Below are 7,126 nucleotides of genomic sequence, written 5' to 3' on the forward strand. Positions count from 1 at the left end.
GAGCAACTTTTATCATCTGGTAAAAACCACAGAAAGGAGGAGACGTGAATTCAGAACAAGCGGATACCTAACATTTTGAACTGTAGATGTGTAAGGCGTTACGTTAAGAAAGTACTTAAAATACACTACACCAAGTCTTTTTTTATTTTTTTCAATTTCTGCATCTAAACTCTTCTTTTCAGTAGGATTCAAAATGAGCCTAGGGCACGCAGCAAAGAACAAACATCATTCCATCACCCTCCCCTCTCCTTTTCCACACTTTGGCCCTCTGACACCACCGCCCCCCAAAAATATTTATCCCCCTAGTTACAAAACACAAATCCCTACTCAAAATGGGCACAAACAATATATAGAGAGGATATTATCCATGTTAGCAGCATCCAATTAAGAATGTTCAATTATATTTATTTTTGAGCCTAATCCACCTGCCTGCAATTTCCACTCATCTCCTTCAGTTCTCTGGAAGATAACCTGAATCTTTTCTCAACAAATTTGTCTATTAAAATCTGTATTAGTTTGCTGGGGCTACTATACAAAGTAGTACAGACCAGGTGGCTTAAACAACAGAAATTTATTTTCTTACAGTTCTGGAGTCTGTAAGTCCAAGATTAAGGTGTCAGCAATGTTGATTTCTTCTGAGGCCTCTCTCCTTGGCTTATAGACAGCGATCTCCTCTCTATGTCTCCACAAGATCTTCTAATTGTGTGGCTTTACCCTAAATCTCTTCTAATAAGGACACCTGTCTCACTGGATTAGCGACCACACATGTGACATCATTTTACTTTAATTACCTCTTTAACAAGCCTGTCTCCAAATACATTTATAGTCTGAGGTACTGCACATTAAGACTTCAACATATGACTTTTTGGGGGGTGCTAGAATCTGTTAGTATACAATATAGGCACAAGGTTGTACAGTAGATCTCTAGAACTTAATTATCTTGCATAACTTAAACTCTATTCTGGTTGATTAGCAACTCTCCATTTTCCTTTTTTTCCATTTACCAGCCTTTCACAACTGTGATTCTATTTTTTGCTTCTTATAAGTTTGACTATTTTGGATACTTTATATGAGTGGACTCCTGCAATAATTAACTTATTATGAATGACTTATTTAACTTAGTATAATGTCCTCAAGGTTAATCCATGTTGCTGTATATTGCAGGACTTACGTCTTTTCTAAAGCTGGATAATACTCCATTGTATGTATATATTGCATTTTTTATCCAATCATTCATCAATGAATATTTACATTGTTTCTAATTTTAGTTATTGTTCATAGTGCTGCAATGACCATGGGAGTGCTACTATCTCCTTGAGATACTGATTTCAATTCTTTTGATTAAATATCCAGAAGTGCTATTGCTGAATCATATAATAGCTAGTTTCTAATATTTTGAGAAATCTCCACAGTATTCCATAGAAGTTGTACATGGGAGTGCTAATAACTCTTCCAAATCTTGATTTAAATTTTTTGGTTAAATACCCAGAAGTAAGATTGCTGAATCATGCAATCTATTCCAATATTTTGAGGAACCACCACACTTTCACCATAGAGGCTGCTCCTTTTGTGCTCCCATATTCTCACCAAAAATGCATTCTTATGCATTCCAACTACTCCACAATCTCACTAATACTAATTGTCTTCAATTTTTTGATAACAGCCATTCAATCAAGTGTGAAGTATTATCTCATTGTGGTTTTGATTTGCATTTCCCTGATTTCACTGGTAACATTAAGCATCTTTTCATATACCCATTGATCATTTATATGTTTTATTTGGAGAAATGTATATTCAAATTTTTAGCCTATTTTGTAATTGGATTAGTTGATTTGTTTTGTTTTTTGTTTTTTTCGTTGTTTTTTTTTTTTATTGTTGGGGATTCATTGAGGGTACAATAAGCCAGGTTACACTAATTAGTTTTGTTTTTTGTTGATCATAGAAGTTCCTTATAAATTTTGGAAATTAAAATGTCCCTGTTTGTAGAGTATATGAGTTTATATATGGAAAACTCTAGATACTACAGAAAAACCTATTAGAACTAAAAATTAATTCACTACAGTTATAGGATACAAAATCAGCATATAAAAATCAGTTCTATTGATATACACTGATTATTAATTATAACTGAAAAAGAAATTAGAAAAATAATCCCAAGTCCAATAACATTAAAAATGAAATATTTAGAATAAACTTAAGGAAGTGAAAGAAGTGTACACTGGAAAATATAAAATACTTATGAAAGAAATTAAACAATATACAAACAAATGGAAAGACATCCTGTGTTCATAGATTGTAAGAGTTAATATTGTTAAAAATATCCATACTGCTCAAAGCAATCTATATATTCAGTTCAATCCCTATTAAAATCCCATTGGTATTTTTTACAGAAAAACAATGCTAGAATTTCTAGGGACCAGAAAGGACCCTGAATAACCAAAATGATCTGGAGAAAGAACAAAACTGGATCCTTTAAACTTCTCCAGTTCAAAATATATATGTTATTTTGAATATATATAATAAATTCATTTATTCAAGATAAAAATAAAAAAGAAAGAGAGAGAGAAAAGAGAAGAGAAGAGAGGAGAGGAGAGAGGAGGGGAGAGGAGAGGAGAGGAGAGGAGAGAAGAGGAGAGGCAAGGCAAGGCTCAATTGAATTCAAGTAAGGGTGAAGGCAGAAAGGGTCTGGGTAAGTCCCCACCCAATGCGTGTATGGCCCACTTCCGGGGGGAAGGGCACAACTACAACCTGAACTTTAACCTCACAAAAGCAAACTGTGTAACCTAATCATGTGTACCCCATGTTAATCTGAAATTTTGAAAAAAAATTTTAAAGAATATGTTTTTAGCTCATCTACATTACCTACTCCCTGGTAGTACTGATAGAGGTGACCTGGAAAAAGTGAGGTCTAAGAGAACAGAGGTCTTCTCAAGGAAACCCCAAGAATACACCTGCCAAGGTGCTCCCTGCGGTGACTCAGTCCTTAGGGATTTGTAAAAACTTAACTTCCTGGGACCTAGAAACTAATGCTTGCTTCCAATTCTGTAAAAGCCCATGGTTCTGTAGAACCTGAGCCCCCTTCTCCAGCTTGATTCAAACTGACCAATGAGAAAGGTATCCATGGGCTGGAACTTTCTGACTGGGGATAAACAGGAGAAGACTGAGGCAGTCAGTCCATTCTGGACTCTCGTCTGCCACTGCTCCACTCCACTCCGCTGGCTGGAATAAAAGCCCTTCCTCTAAAAGGGACAGAGTTTGTTTTGTTTGTTTGTTTTAGACAGTCTTACTCTCTCACTCTAGGTAGAATGCTATGGCATCCTAGCTCACAGCAACCTCAAACTCCTGGGCTCAAGTGATCCTCTTGCCTCAAACTTCCAAGTATCTGGGACTATTGGTGCCTGCCACAATGCCCAGGTAGTTTTTCTATTTTTAGTAGAGATGGGGTCTCAATCTTGCTCAGGCTGTTCTGGAACTCATGAGCTCAAGCAATCCACCCACTTCAGCCTTCCAGAGTGCTAGGATTACAGGCATAAGCCACCACACCCAGCTTCAAAACATATTATAAAGCTACAATAATCAAAGCAATATGGTGCTGGCATAAAAATCAGTGAAAAAGAACAGAGAGCCCAGATAAACCCATGCATATATGATCAACTTATGTTTGACAAATATGCCAAAACTATATACTCAGGAGGGATTGTCTCTTCAACAAATGGCGTTAGATATCCTCATTCTAAAGAATGAAATTAGACTTTTATCTTACACCATACAAAAAATCAACTAAATATCTATTGAAGACTTAAATTTAAGATCTGAAATCTATAAAACTTCTAAAGGAAAACAGGAAAAGCTTCATGATATTGGTCTTGGTAATGATTTTATGCATATCACCAAATGCACACTTAACAAAAGCAAAAATAGGAAAGTGGGACTACATTACATTTAATGATTTTATGCATATCACCAAATGCACACTTAACAAAAGCAAAAATAGGAAAGTGGGACTACATTTTAACATTAAATGTTAAAACTTTTACACAGCAAATAATCAATAGAATGAAAGTGAAAACTAAAGAATAAGAGGAAATATTTACACACTAATTTCTACTCTGTATTCAATGTACTGGACAACAACCACTCACCTCTCACCTTTTCTGGTAGAAACAACATAAAGATATTGATCTCTCCAAAAAGAACTTTTTTATACTTTCTGATGATTAATTTCACGTGTCAACTTGAGTGGGCCACAGGTTGCCCAGATTAAAAATTATCTCAGGATGTATCTGTGAGAATGTTTTTATCTTTTTATTTCAAAATATTAAGGGGGTACAATTTTTTTTACATGGATACCATGTACAATGCTTAAGTCAGGGCTTTTTGTGTACCTATCACCAGACTAGTGTGCATTGTACCTGATAGGTAAGTTTTCATCCTTCACACTCAACCCAGATTCCCCTCTTCTTGGTTTCCAATGTCCTTTACAACTCTTTATGTCCCTCCTTTACTTCCCTATTATTGTTAGGTACATTCTTAGGATAATGGTCTCCAGTTTCATCCAAGTTGCTGCAAAATACATTATTTCATTCCTTTTTATGGCTCAGTAGTACTTGGTGGTACATTACATACATTTTCTTTATTCACTCATGAATTAATGGGAACTTAGATTGATTCCAAAACTTTTCAATTGTGAATTGTGCTACAATAAAAATTTGAGCACAGGTGTCTCTGTTTTATAAAATGACTTCTTTTCCTTTGGGTAGATACCCATTAGTGGGATTTCTGGACCAAATGGTAAGTCTACAATTCCTTCATTGAGGAATCCCCAAACTGTTTTCCACACAGGTTGCCTAATTTGCAGTCCCATCAACAGTGTACAAGCATTTGTTTCTATCTATATTGACAATAGCATCTATTGTTTTTTTGAGTTTTTACTAATACCCATTCTGACAGGGGTAAGGTGGTACCTCCTTGTAGTTCTAATTTGTGTTTCCCTGACGATTGGTGATTTTGAGCATTTTTTCACATGCTTGTTGTCCATCTGTCTATCTTCTTTTGAAAAACTTCTGTTCATGTATTTTACTTACTTTTTGATGTAGTTTTCTTGATTTGACTTCTTTATAGATTCTAGATATTAGACCTTTGTTAGATGTACAGATTGCAGATATCTTCTCCCATTATGTAGGCTGTCTATTTACTCTGTTAATTATTCCTTTTAATGTGCAGAAGGCTTTTAATTTAATTAATTCCTATTTATTTATTTTAATTGTTGCTGTATTTGACTTTGGGATCTTAGTCATAAATTCTTTGCCTAAATCAATGTCCAGAAAAGTTTTTCCTATATTTTCTTGTACACTTTTCCAGATTCTTGTCTTACATTTAAATCTTTTATCCATCTGGAATTAATTTTTGCATATGGCAAGAAATAGGGGTCCTGGGTGGCACCTGTGGCTCAGTGAGTAGGGCACCGGCCCCATATACCAAGGGTGGTGGGTTTGAATCCGGCCCCAGCCAAACTGCAACAACAAAAAAAAAAAATAGCCAGATGTTGTGGCGGTGCCTGTAGTCCCAGCTACTCGGGAGGCTGATGCAAGAGAATCGCCTAAGCCCAAGAGCTGGAGGTTGCTGTGAGCTGTGATGCCACAGCACTCTACCCAGGGCGACAAAGTGAGACTCTGTCTCTAAAAAAAAAGAAAGAAAAAAGAAATAGGGGTCCTGTTTCATTCTTTTTCATGTGGCTATCCTGTTTTCCCATCACTATTTACTGAATAGGGCTTCCTTATACCTGTATAGTTTTATTTCTGGGTTCTCTATTCCGTTCTATTGGTCTACTTCTTACTTTTATATAGTACTATGCTATTTTAGTTACTATGTAGACTTGTAGAATAATTTGAAGTCTTGCAATGTGATGCCTCCAGATATGTTCTTTCTGCTTAGGATTGCTTTGGTTATTCAGAATCTTTTTGGTTCCAAGCAAAGATTAGAATTACTTTGTCGAGAACTGTGAAATACAACATTGCCATTTTGGTGGGGATTCCACTGAATTTCTAAATCACTTTGGCAGTACGCACATTTTAACAATGTTATTTCTACCGATCTATGAGCATGGGATGTTTTTCCATTTGTTGTATCATCTATGATTTCTTTCATAAGTGTTCTGTAGTTCTTTCACCTGCTTATATAAGTATATTCCTAGGTATTTTATTTTCTCTAGTTATTGTAAATGGTATTGATTTGACTCTCAGCTTGAATGTTATTAGGATACAGAATGCTATTGATTTGTATACATTGATTTTTTTTTTTTTAGCCTGAGATTTACTGAATTTATTTGCCAATTCTAGGATTCTTTTGGTGGAGTCTTTAGAGTTTTCTACAAGGTTATCTTATCATTAGCAAGCAGTGGTAGTTTGATATCCTTCTTCCTGATTTGCATGCTCCTTCTTTATCTTGTCTGATTGCCATGGCTAGCACTACCAGTTCTACGTTGAATAGAAGTGGGAACAGTAGGCACTCTTGTCTTGCTTCAGTTCTTATGGGGAATGCTTTCAGTATTTCCCCACCCACTATGATGCTGGCCATGGGAATGTTATATATTGCTTTAAAAATTTTTAGGTATGTTTCTTCTATGCCTTGCTTGTTGAGGACTTTTTTTTTTATTGTTGGGGATTCATTGAGGGTACAATAAGCCAGGTTACACTGATTGCAATTGTTAGGTAAAGTCCCTCTTGCAATCATGTCTTGCCCCCATAAAGTGTGACACACACCAAGGCCCCACCCACCTCCCTCCTTCCCTCTTTCTGTTTCCCCCCCCATAACCATAATTGTCATTAATTGTCCTCATATCAAAATTGAGTACATAGGATTCATGCTTCTCCATTCTTGTGATGCTTTACTAAGAATAATGTCTTCCACGTCCATCCAGGTTAATACAAAGGATGTAAAGTCTCCATTTTTTTTAATGACTGAATAGTATTCCATGGTATACATATACCACAGCTTGTTAATCCATTCCTGGGTTGGTGGGCATTTAGGCTGTTTCCACATTTTGGCGATTGTAAATTGAGCTGCAATAAACAGTCTAGTACAAGTGTCCTTATGATAAAAGGATTTTTTTCCTTCTGGGTAGATG

Source organism: Nycticebus coucang, chromosome X, assembly GCF_027406575.1.
Source record: "Nycticebus coucang isolate mNycCou1 chromosome X, mNycCou1.pri, whole genome shotgun sequence".
Taxonomy (NCBI): Eukaryota; Metazoa; Chordata; class Mammalia; order Primates; family Lorisidae; genus Nycticebus; species Nycticebus coucang.